Source organism: Acomys minous (genome assembly GCF_964271855.1).
Source record: "Acomys minous genome assembly, chromosome: 4".
NCBI classification, from domain to species: Eukaryota; Metazoa; Chordata; class Mammalia; order Rodentia; family Muridae; genus Acomys; species Acomys minous.
In genome coordinates, this window is record NC_140486.1 from 90,258,564 (window position 1) to 90,277,770 (window position 19,207).

A 19,207-nucleotide genomic window follows, 5' to 3' on the forward strand; every position below is an offset into this window, starting at 1 on the left:
GAAGAAGGCATCAGATCTCATTATAGATGGCTGTGAGCCACCATATGGTTGCTGGGAATTGAACTCAGGACCTCTGGAAGAGCAGTCAGTGCTCTTAACCTCTAAGCCATCTCTCCAGCCCTTTTTTCCTTTTCTTAAAGATGTATTTATTTTTATTTTATGTGCATGGCCATTTGTCTGTATGTATATCTGTGTGCTGGCAGAAGCTGGAAGAGGGTGTTCTAGAAGAGGGTGTTGGATCTCCCAGAACCTTATTACAGATGGTAGTGAGCTCGCACGTGAGTGCTGAGAATCAAATCCTGGTCCTCTGGAAGGGTCTCCAGTGCTGTTAACTGCCAGCCATCTCTCCAGTTCTCTCTCTCTCTCTCTCTCTCTCTCTCTCTCTCTCTCTCTCTCTCTCTCTCTCTCGTGTGTGTGTGTGTGTGTGTGTGTGTGTGTGTGTGTTTTCTTTCTTTCTACCAGAAAGATGTATTCCAGAAAGAAAGTGAGCAATGAGTGTAGGGTATGGATTGGTCCTTTTGCAAAGCCATTTTTGTAGCATTGTTTGGTTTCTCCTTGTGGTTGTTTAATTGGGAATCCCCTCAGCGTGCTGCCCTGTGATTTGAATATATATTCAAATATATATATTCAAGTTCCAGCCAGCCATGGCTACATAGAGAGACCCTATCTCAAAACAAAACAAGCAAAAAAAAAAAAAAAAAAAAAAGTCAAAAGTTCATGATTTTGTATTTGTTGTTTAGAACCAAACCTTAAAAAATCACAAGATGTCATTTTCACGGTGGGTGTTAGGTGGTGGGCAGAGGCGCTTTCCAGCCTCCCAGCTGCCCTTTGTCCTAGATTTTCCAGCCTCCCAGAGCCTAGCAGTACGTGACTCTCTGCTTGCCCCCGGGGAGGCCCCTGGTTGTGCAGAGATAAACATGCACTACGGTCTTGACATATTTCTCTTGTCTTGATGGATTCGTGTGGTTGCTGGGGACCGGGTAATTGTTAGTGTTGTGGGCTGCTCAGTGTGTCTTCCCGTACCTGAGTTCTGTAATCACATCAAAGCTCCATTTCATCCATAAAAGGCGCTTCGGAGGAGAATTTCAAGATGTGTCAGCTATTTAACATAGCTTTCTTTTTGTTTTGTGAAAGATTCCCAAACCCCCTGATTCCCAAAACCCTAGCAAAGATTGGGAAAAGCAACAAGAGAGAAGACACTGCCTAAGGGTCACACTGTGTGTCAAGCGTAGTATAAACACAGTACCAGCGAAACCCAGGAGTGTGTGTGTCTTATCTCTGTGTTTCAGTCAACATCTAAAACAAGAGTGTTGAGATATGCTTGTTTAAAGTTAGACCAAGATACAGTGAATTAAATTACCACGATAAATAAAAACAAAACGAAACAAAACAAAACAACAAAAAAAACCCTGTCATTAGTAAGCTCTGTAGCTTCTTTACTTGTTTGAAGATCAGCTTTCACGCCTTAGCTCAGTGTACTACCTGGGCTGGCCTCAAATGATTGCCTTCTTGCCTTAGCCTCTCTTTGAGTATCCCCCCCCACCCCCACCCCCCCCCCTTTGGTAGTCTAAGAAGTCATGACTTGCAGTTAATGAGTTTTGCAAAAGTACCTGAATGCACACCTGCTTAAATGCCCTGGCGACCTTTCGCCCTTGAGTATTAATCATGCTGTGGACATCCAGCAGGATGTGTGTGACAACGGTTAGATTGTTAAGTCGATGTAGTGGACATCTGTTAGGAGAGGCTCTGTGGGGCCATCCAGATGGCTCGATGACTGGTTAAGGGCAGGCATATGCCTCCCTGCCAAGGATCAGAGTTTGAGTCCCTGAACCTAGGTGGTGGAAGGAGAGACCCGAATCCAGAGTTGTCTTCTGACCCTCCACATGTTCAGTGTGATACACACACACACACACACACACACACACACACACACACACACACCAAACAAACAAATGAACAAATGTTTGTAAAGAGAAAGAGGGCTTCCTCTGACAGTGGTAGGCTTTGAGGTTTGTTCTCAGACACCCTGATTCCCAAAAGCATTCTTTTGAAAGACTTACTGTTAGGTCCTATCAGGGTGTGTCTCTCCTTGCAGAACTGCTGGATTAGGAGGGAGGGCTGGCTAGCAATAGCTTCTACCAGACAGAAGGGGTTCAGGGCAGCTTCACTACTTTCAAAACCTGTTAGAGAGCTGTTAAAGGAACTTCTCCAGGGAGTGTGTGTGTTTGTGGTGTGTATGTGTGTAGTGTGGGGTGTGTGTGTGGTGTGGTGTGGTGTGTGTGTATGTGTGTGTGGTGTGTATGTGTATAGTGTGGGGTGTGTGTGGAGTGTGTGTGTGTGTGGCATGGTGTGTGTGGTCTGGTGTGTGTGTGTGTGTGTGTGTGTGTGTGTGTGTGTGTGGTGTGTGTGTGCGTGAGCTTATATTCTTTTAGGGATAACTGGGCTCAGGTACAACATAGCACCTCTATCACATTATTTTGACCATGAGGACCTCCCATACCCTAAAAATGACTTTTTTCCACTGATGCTTGAAAGTTTACTTTTAGATAATTAGAATATATTATACTTTTTAAAATGTGTATTTGTAGTAATCGAACTCACTACTTTCAAGCAGTCATCCTCTTATTCCTGCCCCAAATCCTACTAAGGAAAAAGTGGAGTTAGCAACTCAGTTTCCATCTTTGTTGTATGATCAAGATTGTCATTACTCTTGCCTCGCCTTGGCTGATATGGATAGTTTCAGAAATTTCAGACTTTTAGGAGAATGTAAGTGGTGGTCATGTTAATTGTTAATGATTAAACCTAATCTTGCTGTTGTTGTTTGCAAAAAAGAAAAACAGTCTAAGGGACATTTTCTCTTTAAGAAGTTGACTGTGGCCGGGCGTGGTGGCGCACGCCTTTAATCCCAGCACTCGGGAGGCAGAGGCAGGCGGATCGCTGTGAGTTCGAGGCCAGCCTGGTCTACAAAGTGAGTCCAGGACAGCCAAGGCTAACACAGAGAAACCCTGTCTTGAAAAAACAAGAAAAAAACCAAAACAAAACAAAGAGAAGTTGACTGTGAATAAGAGACTCGCCTTTCAGTTCTTTCCTGTTATTCAGGGTGGTAACTACTTCATAAGTGAGGGCCTTTCTTGGGCCTGCTACTTCTAGGGAGGCTGGACTAGAAATGAGGTTTGGGGTCTTTAATTGATGGCCCGGTAAGGCTGGAAGCATCCAAAGCTTTCCAAAGACGGAAATGGATTCACAGGCACAGATTTAGTGGCCCTAGGGGTTTGCTTCGAGATGCCGAGCAACCCTGCATTACAGGGGCATTTTTATTCCACTTAAACCAAGAATTCTTAAAAGGCCACCTAGGACAAAGCCTTGTCTAAATTCTTGCTTTTAATTTTTATTATTCCCTGGAGGAACTGAGCCTGGAGGTTTGGGGTGGGGGGGGGGTGGGGGGGTGGGGGGGCGGGATGGGGCTGGGGGCTAGAAGACAGCCTCTACATCTTTTTCTCTAAGACACACAAGGCTCTAATTCCCTGCGGAAACGTAGGGAGCAGCTTCTATTTTCTCTCTAATTTGAATAAGCCTTCACAATAAGCCAAATGCCAATTCAAATGAGATCTAGATAAAAGGATTTAAATTGATTTTCTTACCTACTGTCTGTCTGACTCACTTTCCTGGGAGTGGTAAGGAGGGAGGGGAAGCTTTGGGGTGGGGGTGCGGGGGAGCGAGCAAACAAACACTTACCCCCCGAAAGGTGCCTGTGCTGGTTCTGTGGAGAAGCGGGGAGGCTGGAAGGCTGGAAGGCTGGAAGGCGAGCCGCCACGTCTTCTGGGCTCCTTGCTCAGGACCCTTCAGGTTTAACGATTTCTCTGGGAGAACTGATTACCGCTGCCCTGAGTGGAGGAAGTATTTCCTCTCTTTGTAAGCAAGGGAAGCAAATCTAACTCAACTGCCTTGGGAAAGAAACTGTGTTTTGCCTGTAGCTAAATAAATCTGCTATACTCCAGTTAGGTGACAGTATCCTTGGCCTTGATTCAAAAAAGTCAGGCCCATCCCAACTACCTACTCAGATGATGCTACTTGTCTCATTAAACTCTCATAATTATAAACATGATGTCAGCGAGTCTGGAGCTTTCCAAAACACCACATTTTAGGAAAGAAAAAGGACGTGAAAGCAGCACATTTTCTCAGCCTCTGGTTCAGCTGGTTCAGCTGGTTTAACATTTCTCATTGGGAAAATTGGCAGCCTGGGGACACACCACAGCTGTTGCTGCATTTTGTTTACACTGTAAGGATTTTACAATTCGAATTTACCCCCAACATTAAAAAATCAAGACAGCTTAAATGGCCACTTAGATTATTGATTCCTCATGAAACGAATTAGCTTGTCTGGGTACAACAGGACACGGTCCCTGAGAGGCGGCTCAGTTATGGCTGCTCTGTTTTAAGGCAAGACATTGCCTCCAGGGCCTGCATGTCTCTCACTCCCACCCTGCTTAGATAGCAGTCGTCAGTCTCCACCCTAGGTCTCTCTTTCACTGTCTTCCTGTTGAATTTCTTCGGTGTGGGGAAGCTGAGCTGAGTTGAGCGCAAACAAGCCTGCCATTTCAGCTCTTGATCCAGAGTTGATCATCTTCAGCAAGATGATTGGGAGTCGGAGGCTCTTGTAAAATAGAAAAAGCATATCCCCGTTGCTAGCCTAGGAAAACCTGAACACATTGTAAAGAATGATGAAGCTCAAAACAGCCACAAGGATCCTAACTGTAGAGCAGTCATGGGTCAGAGGTAGACCAGGAAGCAGTCCGCCCAGATCCAAGGCACGCACTGGACTGAACGCAGTAACTAGACCCAGTAAAGCCCTTCTGGTCTTCGTCACCTGTCAGCAGTTCTTTTATTGTTTAAGTTTTCCCAAACAATGTCATTACTATGAGCTTTAATTATATTTACTTACTTGGAGGTCAGATTTTGTTGAAACAGCCTGCATAGCCCAGGCTGACTTTGAGTTTGCAGTGATCCTCCTGCTTCAGCGCCCTAAGTGCTGTGTGTGTGGCACTGTTCCCAGCCACCATTTATTTTACTCTTTATGCGTGTGTGTGTGTGTGTGTGTGTGTGTGTGTGTGTGTGTGTGTGTGTGTGTACGCATGCGCAGGCGTGCCTGTGCGCATGCGTGTTTGAAGGTTGCGGTTAAGTGATTTCTGCCTTATACTTTGAGGCAAGGTCTCTAGCTCAATCTGGAATCTGCCTTCTTGCCTACTCTACTGGCTACTTGTTCCGGGAATTAGCAGTCTCTGTCTCACGTCTTCCTGGCTTTTATGTGGATCCTGGGTCCTGCATTCCTTGCACAATGGCTGATCCATTGAGCTATCTTCCTCACCCTCGTTTATTTATTAACTTGCTTTTGTTTTGTTTTGTTTTTTGTTTTTGAGACAGAACTCTCTATGTAGTAGCCTTGGCTGGCTCGGAGGTCACACTGTAGACCAGGCGGGCCTTGAATTCACAGAGATACGCTGACCTCTGCCTCCCAATTGCTGGGATTAGAGGTGTGCATCACCAGGACCAGCCTCCTTTGTGCTTTAAAATCAGGTCTCTCCCCAGACCTGGGGTTCACAGATTCCACTAGCTTCGGAGATTATTTCTGTCTTCCTAGTGCTGGTGTCTCACATAGGGAAATGTGAGGTGTCTTTGAGTTTGATGGAGGCCTTTCTCTTACCTCTGGTAGCCTTTAGCTTGGGAGTCACAGTGCTTTATTGTGGATTCATAGGGGGAGGATGAGAGATGGCAGAGCACACTGGAGCAGGAGCAGTGGCTGAGGCTTTTTAAAGGACTTAAGGCAGTATTGGGTGACTCAGGTGTGTGTGCACGGTAGGGGGAGGGGGAGGGGGGTCTCAGGCTCAGCCTGGTCAGCTGGCCCGCTCCTACGTGTCCACTACCTCCTCAGTCTCCCTCACAGCCTCACACAGAGCCTCACAGAGAGAAACACGTGGCCAGAACTGTCCTCTGGCCTCCTGGGTTTTAAGGACATTTTCAGAATTGGTATTTTGGTGTCCCTGTTCTGCCTGACCAATTTTATTATGTTCCTTCTGTCACCGAGGTGATAGACATTCACTGCTGTATCTGACTGTTTACCAGGTTCCAAACTGAGGCCTTTGTACCTGGACACAAGCACTTCACTGCTTGAGCCATCTCTCAGGCCCTGATATTTTATTTTTTATTTAAAATAGTAAGAAGCGGCAGGGGGTGCAACATCTACTGATTTTTCTTTGGTAATTATAAATTTTGATCCATAGATGAACATTTAATTTTGTCTAAATTTCGACCTTTTTTGGTTTTTGTTTGTTTTTCTTTTCAGACAGGGTTTCTCTGTATAGCTCTGGCTGTCCTAGAACTCACTTTGTGGACCAGGCTGGCCTCGAACTCAGAGGTCTGCCTGCCTCTGCCTCCTGGGTGCTGAGATTAAAGGCGTGCATGTGCCACCAGTGCCCAGCTATTTGTACATTTTTCTAAGAGTGGAAACTAAAGTCTGAGTCAAGACATAAAATAGGGCCAGCAAGATGGCTCAGGAGCTCATTCCCTGGGGCCCTCATGGAAGAAGGAGAGCACCAGCTCCTGGAAGTTGTCCTCTGATCTCTGAACAAGCACTATGGTACTCTCACACACACAATAAATAAATACATATAATTTTAAAAAGAAGGAGGAGGAGGAGGAGGAGGAGGAGGAGGAGAGCCTAGTGGCCAATTGCCAGCATTGAATTAAAACAAAAGAAAACAAGGAAGTAATAATAGCAACTCTATGATTTAGTAGTTGTCTAAGTTGTATCTTCTGCAGATATTTCAGTTTTCTTAAAATCCAGTTATTGATTTCTGGGAAATTATTTGCATAAAATATTACTGTGATTCTATAACCAAGGGGTCCATGGAAAAACATTAATTAGAAAGCAGGGAGGATGGATATTGCCTAGCACATTCAAGAGTGTGGATTCAACCTGCAGTAATCTAAGAAAGGGAAACATTTGAGCGGGGCACAGTGGTGCACGCCTGTAATCCTAGCACGCAGGGAGACAGAGGCAGGCAGATCTCTATGAGTTCGAGGCCAGCCTGGTCTACAAAGCCAGTCTGGCTGCACAGAGAAACCCTGTCTCAAAACAAAACAAAACAAAAACAAAAAGAAAGTGAACATTTTGATACATATAAGCATTTTTGAAGAGCTAGCAGAATCAAAAGGTTGAGGCTAGTCAGCGCTATATTGTAACACACTGTCTCAAAAATAAATAAGTAAGTAGGTAAATAAGCTAGGCATGATAGCACACACCTGCCTTTAATTCTAGCACTTGGGAGGCAGAGGCAGAGGCAGGTGGATCTCTGTAAGTTTACGGCCCAGTATGGTTTGCATAGTAAGTTCCAGGACAGCCGGGACTACATAGTTCAACCCTTTTTCATGTGCGTTGGTGTTTTGCCTGCAAGTATGTCTGTGTGAGGGTGTTGGAAGAAGAATTTCTAACTGGAGTTACAATTGTGAGCTGTAATGCATGTGCCGAGACTTGAACCGAGGTCCTCTGGAAGTACAGCCAATGCTTTTAATTGTTGAGCTATCTCTCTACTCCTTGGCCCTTTTTCAAAACCACAACAACAATAACAAAAACAACAACACCTTACTTAAAAGATACTTGGCTTTTCTCTCTCTCTCTCTTTGTTTTGTTTGGGTTTTTTGTTTTTGTTTTTTCGAGACATGGTTTCTCTTGTAGTCCTGGCTGTCCTGGATTTTGTAGACCAGGCTGCTCTCGAACTCACATAGATCTGTCTACCTCTGCCTCCTGAGTTCTGGGATTAAAGGCGTGTGGCATCACACTGGCTTTTTTCTTTGTATTATAGATACATGTTATATATTTTAAATTCAGAGGAAAAAAGTCTATACATTATAGGTTAAAAAACAATTTAAAATATTTATGCATTTTGAATGTCAGAGTGTTTTGCCAACTGCATATATGTGGACCACATGCATGCCTGCAGAGGACAGAAGAAGGCATTGGATCCTCTGGAACTGAATGACAGATAGTTGTGAACCGCCATGTGGTTGCTGGGAACCGAATCTGAGTCTTTCACAAGAGCAATAAATGTTCTTAACCACTGAACCAGCTCTCCAGCCCCTATATATTATGTCTTATTCCATGAAGTAGTACTAAAGTGACCTGCTCAGCGGGACACAGGGACTAAAAACAGCACAGGGGATGAAACTTCGCCTTTGCTGTCTGAAGTCCAAAGGTGATGCTTACAACTGGAAACAAAGAATAACATGGCTTGCGGTGTCGCTCAGTTTGAGGAGTGTCGGCCTAGCACACACGGATCCCCCGGTTCATTTCACATCACCACACAAGGTGCTCGTCCCTGTCAGTCCCAGTACTTGGGAGGTAGAGGCAGGGGCATCAAAAGTTCAAGAACAGGGGTTGAGGCTCTCAGAGCTTAAGAGCAATTTCAGAGGACCAGCATTTGGTTCCCAGCAATCCCCCATACCCAGGGAATCTGATGTCTTCTTCTGGCCTCCAAAGACACCTGCAGGCATGAACACCTGCAGGCATGGACACCTGCAGGCATGGACACTTGTAGGCATGTGAACAACACAGGCACATACTTACACACAAATGAAACAATGAAGCAAACCTTTTTCAAAAAAGAAGTTCAAGATCATCCTTGGTTACATTGGGATTTTGAGGCCACCCTGGAGCATCTTGGCCCTTAGAGGCAGAGGCAGATGGATCTCTATGAATCCCTGGTCTTCACAATGTGTTCCAAGCCAACTAGACAGCAGACCCTGTCTCAAGACACAAAAACATAACAGACCCACCTCACCCCCCAATGAGCAAAGAACTAAAAAAAGATAAATAGGGAAAAAAAGATTGCTGTCTAATACACACAAACTTCACAGAAGCTTATAGTTCACTGTAACATTGCAGAGAAATGACTGCCTAGGAACCAAGTGTCAGGCTTTGGGGACAGTTATTCAAGTGACACTGAAATATATGGTAAATAAGGGGTTGTTAAGTTAAGCTTGTTTAAAAGATGCAGTGTGGTCTTCAGGCTCTGCTGATAAGGTTAGTTGGATGATAAGGCATTGGAGGCCAGCCTGGTCAATAAAGTGAGTTCCAGGGCAGCTAGGGAACAAACAAACCAGGCAAGAAGTCCAGCACCCATGGGTTAGAGGCAGCTAGAAAGCTAGAATTCTGAGTTCGAGACCAGCCTGGTCAACAAAGTGAGTCCAGGACAGCCAAGGCTACACAGAGAAAACAAAACAAAACAAAAAACCCCCCAAAACAAACAAAAGCCCAAATCAACCAACAACCAAACCCTATGCCCAGGTAGCATTCCCCCAGGTCTTATGGTCCTAACACCCTTTGTGATCTCAGCAAGATACACCTAGATCTGTGAGCCTTAATTTTATTGTGCTGGAGCTCTCTGTAATGACCATGCTTGTCCTTTCTTCCTCCCTCCTCTCCCCTCAAGATTATGGAGGGCTGGGGGTTTGTATGAATGGTAGAATGTTCCCCCACCCCCCATGAATCAGGGTCTAGGTTTGGTCCCTGCACTGCAAAAAGACAACAAACATTATGGTAAACAAACAAAATCTCCCATGTAAGCCTTTTTGTGTGTTTATTTGTTTTGTGTCTGTGGGTTTTTTTGTTTTTGTTTTTGTTTTTTGAGACAGGGTCTCTCTGTGTTAGCCTGCCTTGGCTGTCCTGGATTCACTCTGTAGACCAGGCTGGCCTCGAACTCTCAGCAATCCACCTGCCTCTGCCTCCTGAGTGCTGGGATTAAAGGCGTGCACCACCATGCCCGGCTATTTGTTTTGTTTTTGTTTTTGTGGGGAGAGGGTCTAACTTTGTAGCTCAGGCTAGCCCAGAACTTACTATGTAGCTGAGCTCAGGGTACCTTCCTACTTCAGCCTTCCAAGTGCTGCAACTACCAGGTGTGAGTCTTCATGCCCAGTTGTCTTAAGGTATTTTTTTGGGGGGGGTGGCGGGTTCGAGACAGGGTCTTGGAACTCCTTCTGCAGACTAGGTTGACCCACCTGCCTCTGCCTCCCAAGTGCTGAAATTAAAGGCATGTACCACCACTGCCCAGCATTTTAAGGGATTTTAAAAATGTATAGTTGAGCAGTTCAGTAGTCACACTGTTGAGAAATAGCTACGTGGAACTGCTTTACCTTGCAGACCTGAATCTCTGTGGGTACAGCAAGAGCAGCTGTCCAGCTCAAAAAAAAAAAGTTACTATATTTATTAGTGTGTGAGAGGGGGTGGGTGGTGGCGAGAGAGAGGGTGCGAGAGCACACAGCGCGCCACAGCTTGTGTGTTGAGGTCACAGGACATCTTGCAGGAGCGCGAGGGCTAGGCTCCCTCCTTCCCTACCTGCGAGGGCTAGGCTCCCTCCTTCCCTGCACCTGTGCACACCCAGCACTAGTTTGCTTTCAGTGTCATGCTATGGCGCATCCCTTTTCTCCAGCGAAAGCAGCTTGAAAACATCCATGAGTGCTAGCACTTTTCTCTTCTGTGTCCTCCCACCCTGCCCACCTCCCCTCCTGCCGCCAGGTCTGTGAGCCCGTTGTAGGTTGGTTGCATAAGAAAACCTTTTCTTAGCACTCATATGTACACACTCACACACAGACATATGTATAAGTAAAAATAAAAGTAAACCTATAAAAATTTGCATGCCCATCATAGAATACTTAGAAAGTAAAAACATACATATATATATGTGTGTGTGTATGTATATATATATATATATATATATGAGATTAGAATCCTCCTTAACTCTAACTATACCATTTAAGAACCCAGTGCTAACATTTTGATATATGGCTATATTTTTAAAATGTCTGTGTGAGATTAAGGTGGCTGTAGAGTACAGTTACCCATTTCACTTACACAGTGAACATTTTTCAGTGTCATTACATATTATTCAAAAATATGCTTTTTGATGGGAGTTGTGCTTTAGTGAAAAAAAATCAGCTTTTTAATGACTGCATAATTTTGTGCTGTTCAAGGCATTTTTAAAAGTGGCAACTTTGTTGCCACCCTATAACACAGAAGTTTCATGTTGTCAGGCACTTTCTAAGCAATTACTGGTCCATCATCTAAAAAAATAAAGTATTATCAAGCTGGATCCTAAAAGATAAGCACATTTTAAGAAATATTACAGTAAAATACAAAATCCTAGCACAGGCTACAATTTAGGCAAAATGGAAACAGAATCTGGTATTATCTGTCAACAAACAACTTTAGAAAGCTTTTCCATAAAATTAAATAATGATATGATGTGTTATCCAGTGCACTTCCAGCACTGTAATTACAGTAACGAGACATTTAATACAATAAGACTATATTTTTTAAAATGTGATTTGGTGTTACGCTGCCATTGAGCTCTTTAATATTCCCATTTAAGTTTTATGAGACCCAGAAAGCACAGAGGAAGATTTTGTTGGCTTATCCAGTGCAGCGGAAGGGAAAGAGGAAAGCTGCCTTTGAATGCTCTCGTGGCGAGCAGCAGAACTGCAAGCTGATAGCTTCAGCCGAGTCCCGGAGCCCTCAAGGCTGCACACAAATTTGTAGTATTTAGAGTGTAATACAAAGAGCACACTTGATGTTTCATCTCCTTTCTGCCATTCTATCTATCAGAAAGTTGCAGTGATACTCATCAGGGAAATCCAAGTCAAAACCACGATGGATGAGCTATTGCTTGCTTTAGCATGGGTGACCCAGCAGAGTATGCCTCTAGTCTCAGCAGAAGGAGGGCTTCCATGTACATGCCAAGTCCCTGTCTCAGCACCACACACACACACACACACACACACACACACACACACACAGACACACACACACACACACACACACAGACACACACACACACACACACAGACGCACACACAGACAGATACGCACACACAGACACACTCCCAGGCACACACAGACACACATGCAGACACACACAGACACACACAGAGATAGACAGATACACACAGACACACACAGAGATAGATAGACAGATACACAGAGACAGACACACAGAGATAGATAGATACACAGACAGACACACACAGACACACAGATACACACAGACAGACAGACACAGACACACAGACACACAGACATACACAGACATACAGACATACACACACAGACACACTCACAGACACACACACAAACACACAAAGACACATATACACATATACAGAGATGTACAGACACACACACCAGACACAGATGCAGACACACACACAACACACACACACACACACACAACTTCCAAAAAGACAAAGCCTAGTAGAACATGAAGAAAAGGGAAGGGATTCTTACATATCAGTGGTAGAAATGTAACAGTAGTTTAGTCATTGAAAACTGTGTGGAGATTCTTCTAAAAATTAAAAAAGGAATTGCCATACAGTCCAACAATCCCACCACTGGTTATACACCCAAAGGAAAGAAAATTGTTATGTCAAAGAGGCATCTACATTTTCCTGTTGCAGCAGCATTCCCTAGTCAAGAACTGATGCCTACCCCTTGATAAATGGGTAAAGAAACCGTGGGACGTGCTCAGGGCCACATAGAAGATCCCATCCGGCCATAAGAAAAGATGGGATGCTGCCCTTTGTGATAAGACAGCCAGACCTGGAGATGGGTGTGATAAAGTGAGACAAGCCAGACACAGAACCCTGAGCCCTGAGTCATCCCAAGAGTATGTGCAATCTGAAACAGTGGCTGCTGTAGAAACAGAGCACAGACCAGACCTTTGGCTACAGGAGGTTGGGAGAGGCGCAGGGAGGGAGGCATGCATGGGAAGAGGCTAAGCAGCTAAGCTACAGTAGGTAAGATTAAGTAAGTTCTGCTGGGCTGTGGTCACAGAACAGGGCCATACAAAATGTTGATGGCAGCATGACTTGGAAGAAGCCAGAAGAAAGGAGTTTTAAAAGTTTTTACCATAAGGAAACGATAAATGTTTGAGGAAGTCGACATGTTTATAACTCATTTTAAACACTACCTAGTGTATATATGTATTGAAATGACATGCATAACCTTATAAATATGTGCGTTCTTGTGTCTCGGTTGAAAAGCTTTTACAAAGGGAAGATTGTTAGTGATTACTCATATGGATAGGATCTGGGAGAGGGGGAGGTTAGTTGTTTATGGGCTTTTAGAAGAGTAAACACAATTCAGAATTATAAATTCAAAAATCAGAAGTTGAATGACGATCACGGTTGGAAATGTATCTGAAAAACAGAACAAAACAAAACAACCCAAAGCCCTAATTATGGCACTAGTGCATGTAAGGGTGACAGATGCAAAGAGTAGGGTACACTTGGCCAGAAATGGAAAAAAATCCTGAGAGAGAAGCAGGGTCAGGTTTCTTGTCATGTTGCGTGGTGATAAAGGGCACAGCCCTGGAGAAGGCGCCAGACACATTCCAGGAGAGGCCTTCCCTCTCTAGAGTAGAGAGGGAACTCAACTTTCCACCCTGTGATAGTGATCAGCGCCCCAGAAGAGGACCTGCGAAACCGTGCTTGCAGTGCCCAGGGTCCTAGTCTTGATTTCTTAGGTGTGCAATGGCCGAGTGACCCAAAGCATTTTTCTGAAATTCTTCAGTTCTGGTTTCAGTTTTTGTTGTTGTTGTTGCAGGGGATTATGTAGCCCACACTGGCCTTCAGCTCTCCATGTCGCCAAGGGTTACCTTGAACTCCTGTAGCAAAGATGCCAGGCCTTTAACCTTGTGCCTGATTTTAATCTTTGTTTCCATTTTTTGTTTGTTTGTTTGTTTGTTTGTCTTATCTGGAGAATGGTGATGGTGAGATTAGTGAGGCAGCAGTGGTGGTGTGAGGTCTTCTCCACCCAGAGAAAGCACACAAAGAGTAACAGGCCCAGCCAGTGTGTGGGCTGCAGCAGTGACTTCTCAAGTCACCCGCTCTGCTGCTCACTTGTCTTCCTAGTGATAGGGTGCTGTTACACCCGTTCATTTTCTGGCAGGGACTACATTTCCTGCTACAAAAATCTACTTCCACCTGCCTTACCATTAAGTCCCCCAATGTTAGGGAGTGCAGAAATGTAATGAGAGAGGACACCATATTTCCTAAAATGGCCACTAAACAGGTAAGTAGAAAACACTGGCTGGGGCTTCGGGAGAAGCTGGCTCAGCTCTGGAGATTTGCCGTAAGAGACAGGTGAGAGAGTTGTTGCCTAGATAGTATAGGGAAGGGCAAGTGAAGATACAGAATCCTAAGTATCCAACCTTGAAATTCTTTGTTGTTGAGACAGAGTCTTACTATGTGGAGTAGGCTGACCTTGAACTCACTGGCCCCCTGGTCAGCCTCCCACGGGCTGAGATGTATAGGCACATAGCACTACGTCCCAGCTCAGCCCTGAAATTCTTGAGGCAGCGGAGTCCATCAACAGCAGCCTTCACTCTGGGAGCTCCTTGTCTGGTGAGAGCTATAGCCCTTATGTGCTTAGGTCACTCTTATTTTGAGTTTGTTGCTCTGTGTTGTCAAACCAAAGAGAAACTCAATACACTACACTTCTTTAAGTCCCATGAAAACATCTAACACTTCATCATGCAGGCTGTCATGGCAACAGTCTCATTGGGTGGGGTAACTTGGGCTTGTTTTGGAAGGAACAGACAATCAAAAAACCTGCCTGAAAACTACCTATAGCATCATTGTAAGGACGGAGTGAAAAGAAAGCAGTATGTTGGGTTGCCTAAGCTAGGCCTTGGCACACCGTGATCAGTCAGTTCATAGCCTCTGATATTACAGGGCCATCCCAGTGGGAAGCAAGGTGGAGAAAATATGTTTGCTCTTGGACTAGAAAGCAGGGACAATGGCTTTTATAGTTCATCAGAATGAGCTTGTTTGATGATTCTGTTCCTCAGGGAGATGTCAGCTTGAAAGTGATGGAGAAACCCCGGTCATAAAGAAAAGCTGAAGGCTGGCCCCAAGCTAGAGGCTCAGAAGTGGCCTTCTACTTTAAGTAGTGTGAGTGAGAGGCAATGATTTGTAGGCTCCTGATTCTCTTTCTGGAACTGAAGGCGATCACATACATGTGTTCTTTACCCAGCTCTGAGTTCTTTCTGCCCATCCAGGGCTTGCTCAGGCGTGATGGCCAATCAGTAAAGTGCACCCAGGCCTGGCGTTCAGAACTTGGTTCCCTATCCCCTGTGTGTACGTGTGTGTGTGCGCGCGCGCCCATGTGCCTGTGAGAAAGAGAGGGTGGGGGGAAGTGAGGGAGGAAGAGACAGAGACAGGGACAAGGAAAAGGAAAGGGAGAGGGAGAGGGAGAGAGAGAGAGAGATATCAGTGCTTCACAACAGAGTAGGCAGGAACTCTGCAGCTCTGTGTGGAGGTTTTTTGAATGGTGGAAACTTCTGCGAGGACTTTCCTTTCAACCAAGAAATGATGGGTAACTGAAACTTTAAGATGGACCCAGGACCGCAGTGAAGCTGGGGCCACTATGTAATTAAAGAGGATTAAAAAAAATTAACCTACTGTTTTATCATCATATTATTTTTACTTAAGTCCTTAAAGAACATTACAGAAGCCTGGGTGTGGAGGCGCACGCTTTTAATCCCAGCACTCAGGAGGCAGAGGCAGGTGGATCTCTGTGAGTTTGAGGCCAGCCTGGCCTACAAAGGGAATCCAGAACCGCCAGGGCTACACAGAGAAACCCTGTCTCGGGAAAACAAACAAGCAAACAAACGAAACACAACAACCCTCCCCCCCAAAACCCCAAACAACCAAAAGAACATTACAGGGACAAGAGGGTTCTCCCCCAATGTATACTGTCTTATTTTAAGTTTATCCTCTCTTGACTGAGGAGATGAGCCTCTAGATTTTACTGGTCTAGTCCCGAGAGTGATGCAGTCACCGTGACCTCGTGGCTGTGTAAAGCACACAGAGAAGAGTGCCTGCTTCTGCCCACACTTTGCCCTTGCGTATCCAACCCTCGTCCTAGTTTAACGGAATAACAGCCATTCAGAGACATATCATGTGCCTGTCATATGTTGTTGGGGACAATATTCTTAAAAGTATAATTCCTTTGAGTGTGTGACAGGGAAAACATGCTAATTCAGTTCTGTTCTGTATGTAAGAGACACCTACACCAAGAGGTTCTGATACATCTGTCCAGTAGAGTCTTTGCAGATGACGGAGGAATACAGACTATCTCTCTGCACTGATAGGACTCACTGAGATATGTTCTTGGAAAGAAAGTGGATTCAGAACTGGGTTATATTATGTTTCTGAATCAGAATGAATATGTAGGCTGGCAATCCAACATTTTTGGCAAGTGCTTTCCTAGCATGCCAGGAGCGCTGGATTTGATTCCTAGCACTGGAAAAACAAAACAAAGCAAAGCAAAACACAAAACCAAACCACTGAGGCATCCTCCAACTTAAGGGAGCTCAGATGCGTAAACAACAACAACAATGACGATGACGACAACAACAAAGCAACCCAAAACCAAAGCAACAAAAAAAAAAAAAAAAGAAAAGAAAAAACAAAAAAAAGAAAAAACAAAATCGAAACAAAAAATCCAACTAGAGTGGCTTACACATAATGCCAGTATTTGGGAGGTTAAGGCAGCAGTATTTCCTTGAGTTCAAAGCGAGACTGGGTTATAGAGTGAGGCCCTGTCTCAAAAAACAAATAAAAACAAGACAACAAAACAAAGCTAGTTGTGATGGCATACCTCTTTAATATCAGAACTCTGGAGGCAGAAGCAAGCAGTTCCGTAAGTTCGAGGTCAGTATCAGCTACAGAGTTCCAGGCCAGCCAGGATACAACGTGAGATCCTGTCTCAAAACAAAGACAACTCTGAGTGTGTATATACTTACATAAAAATTAATTAAGAGGGACAGCTTAATTGGTAAAGGGCTTGCTTGAGTTAGATCCCCAGAACCTAGTATTTGAAGAAGAAAAAAGAAAAAAAAAAAGCTGGATATGGACGTGCGAAGTTATAACCTCAAAGAAGGGCGGTGGAGATGGGACCCACAGGACTCACTGGCCACCAGTGTAGCCTAATTGGTGAGCTCCAGGTCAGTGAGAGGCCCCGTATCAAAGGATGTGGTTATTATTCCTGAGGATGATACCCCAGGCTGTCCTCTGACCTCTGTGTACACATATGCCTGTGCAGTCAAGACATACATACGTGAGAAAAATGAGAACAGCTGCATGTGGGTGGAGTTCAAAGCCATCTTTAGATTTATAGGGAGTTCAAGGATATTCAGGGATGCATGAGACCTTGCCTCAAAAATAATAAAAATAAAAAAAGAGAGAGGTACATCCTCTAAATGAAACTTAATATGTGATTTTTGGGTTTGTTACCAGAGTTGTTTTACATTATTGAAAAAGCAGAATTGAATCAAATGAAAGAGCAACCTTTAGAAACTGAAAACAAATTGAAGCCGATAAGCCTGAAGGTAGCCATGTTGGTAGCCGTTCCATACGGAGAAAAAACAATTACTTTAAAATACAGCATTTTGCTTACATATCCTATGGGACAAAAGAATTGTGAAGAAATTTAAACTGCGGCTAGTAGTTACTGTTAGCAGAAATATCAGCATTCTTGTTTGGAAACACATTATAACTCTATTGAAAACTAAAATGAAATCTAAGCTTCCATCAGTATGAATGTGAATGAAGATATTATGTTCCATGTAAGAGCAAAAAGATAATGTATAAAAACCAAGGAATTAAGCCAACACATTGTAATCTTAAATTTGAACTGGAAAAACAAAAATGAACCCAGAATTACTTTTTTTCTCTTAGAAGTGTATCTTCCAGCTTTGGTGTGCAAGGTGTTAGGAAGCAACAGAGAGCCAGCAGTGGCAAACATCACTCATGCCCGGATTCCCAGGGCATGCCAGCGGTGGAGCCTTATGATTGGATCCCTGATTTTATGAAATTAAGGCAGGAGGATTGCTGGGAGGTCCAGCTCAGCCTGAACTGTGTAGTGAGTTCCTGGTCAGACAGGGTTAGATAGTAGGAGACTGTGTCTCAAGCACAAACACAGAACAAACAAGCCCCCCAAACAACAACGACAACAACAACATTAAGAAAGAAGGGGAAAGGGAGTGGGATGGGGAAGGAGAGAGAAGCCATTCTACCATCCTGAAAAGCTAGTCTCTGGTCTGGGAAGAGGCATTCTGGTAAGGGATCAAGACAAATAATGACTATACTCATAAGTATGTTTTTAAAAATCTATGAGCTCATGGTAGCCTAAGGACAAGCTTACGGGTCACCATTTAGAGGTTGTTAGAGCATCATTATTCATTTACTCTCATTACACTGAAAATAAGGAAATAATTAAGTATTTTTTTTCTTGGATTTCATGTGCACCCCGTGTTATAAGATGGCTACATAATTGCTTTGCATAAAAAAAATCTACCTAATAATTCTAGGAGAAATAATAAAGTTGGTAGTGACTATGGGCAATCCTGAGGACGTTAAAGGTTAGGGGGAACCTCAGAGTCAGGTTGTTACCCAGTCATAATTTTAGAATCACTTTCTGTGCTTCTTGATGTCATAGAAACAGAGCTTCTCCACTTTGGATCCACTCCCTTTCTGTCTCTCATTAGAAAGAAAAAAAACAGGCATCTAAGAGACAACAACCAAATATGGCAAAGTATAATAAGATGAAACTAAAACTATCATATCAAAATTGAATATGGCAACCCAACTGGAGAAGAGTCCCAAGAGCAGGCCCAAGAGTCAGAGACCTACTCGTTCTCACACTCAGGAGTCCCCATAAAAATACTGAACCAATAGTTATCATATATGCACAGAGGCTCCGTGCCTGCTGCTTCGGTCTCAGTGTGCTCATACGTGCCTGGCTGAGCCGGAGAGGATGGAGGACACCAGGAGAGCAGTGAGGACATCTAAAGGCCGGAGAATAACCCTGATAGGAACTGGAGGGTGCTTCAGGCAAGATGGCGCAGTAGGTGAAGATGCTTGCTGCTCTGCCTGACAGCCTGGATTCAGTCCCCAGAAACCACACTGCAGAAGGGGAGAACCGTGTCCCACAAGTTGCCCTCTGCCCTCCAAACTCACTCTGTGGAATGCAGGCAAAAAAAAAAAAAAGCACTGTAATCTTTCTGCCTGGGAGACAGGCATTTCTGAGACAATCTGTTTTTTTCCTTCCAGGCCCTGGAATGTGTAAACTCCATCCCAGCCTCCCCGTCAGGGCAGG

At 44.3% G+C, this 19,207-nt stretch overlaps 2 protein-coding genes across 6 annotated transcripts in view; one reads left to right on the top strand and one right to left on the bottom strand.

The window, feature by feature from the left end:
- Positions 1-4,189, bottom strand: part of CMKLR2 (chemerin chemokine-like receptor 2) — a 31,512-nt gene extending 27,323 nt beyond the window's left edge. The window contains exon 1 of one of the 2 annotated variants that reach the window (XM_084778293.1): positions 3,736-4,189. The gene's annotated coding sequence lies outside the window, so the exon portion shown is untranslated. The remainder of the gene's footprint in view (positions 1-3,735) is intronic. The other variant, XM_084778292.1, reaches the window with a different exon arrangement.
- Positions 1-19,207, top strand: part of ZDBF2 (zinc finger DBF-type containing 2) — a 106,780-nt gene that overhangs the window by 11,948 nt on the left and 75,625 nt on the right. For 2 of the 4 annotated variants that reach the window (XM_084778289.1, XM_084778284.1), the window contains exon 1: positions 16,768-16,837. The exons of the other annotated variants lie outside the window; for them this stretch is intronic. The gene's annotated coding sequence lies outside the window, so the exon portion shown is untranslated. Of the gene's footprint in view, positions 1-16,767; positions 16,838-19,207 lie in introns of those variants that run through there. 4 annotated transcript variants of the gene reach the window in all.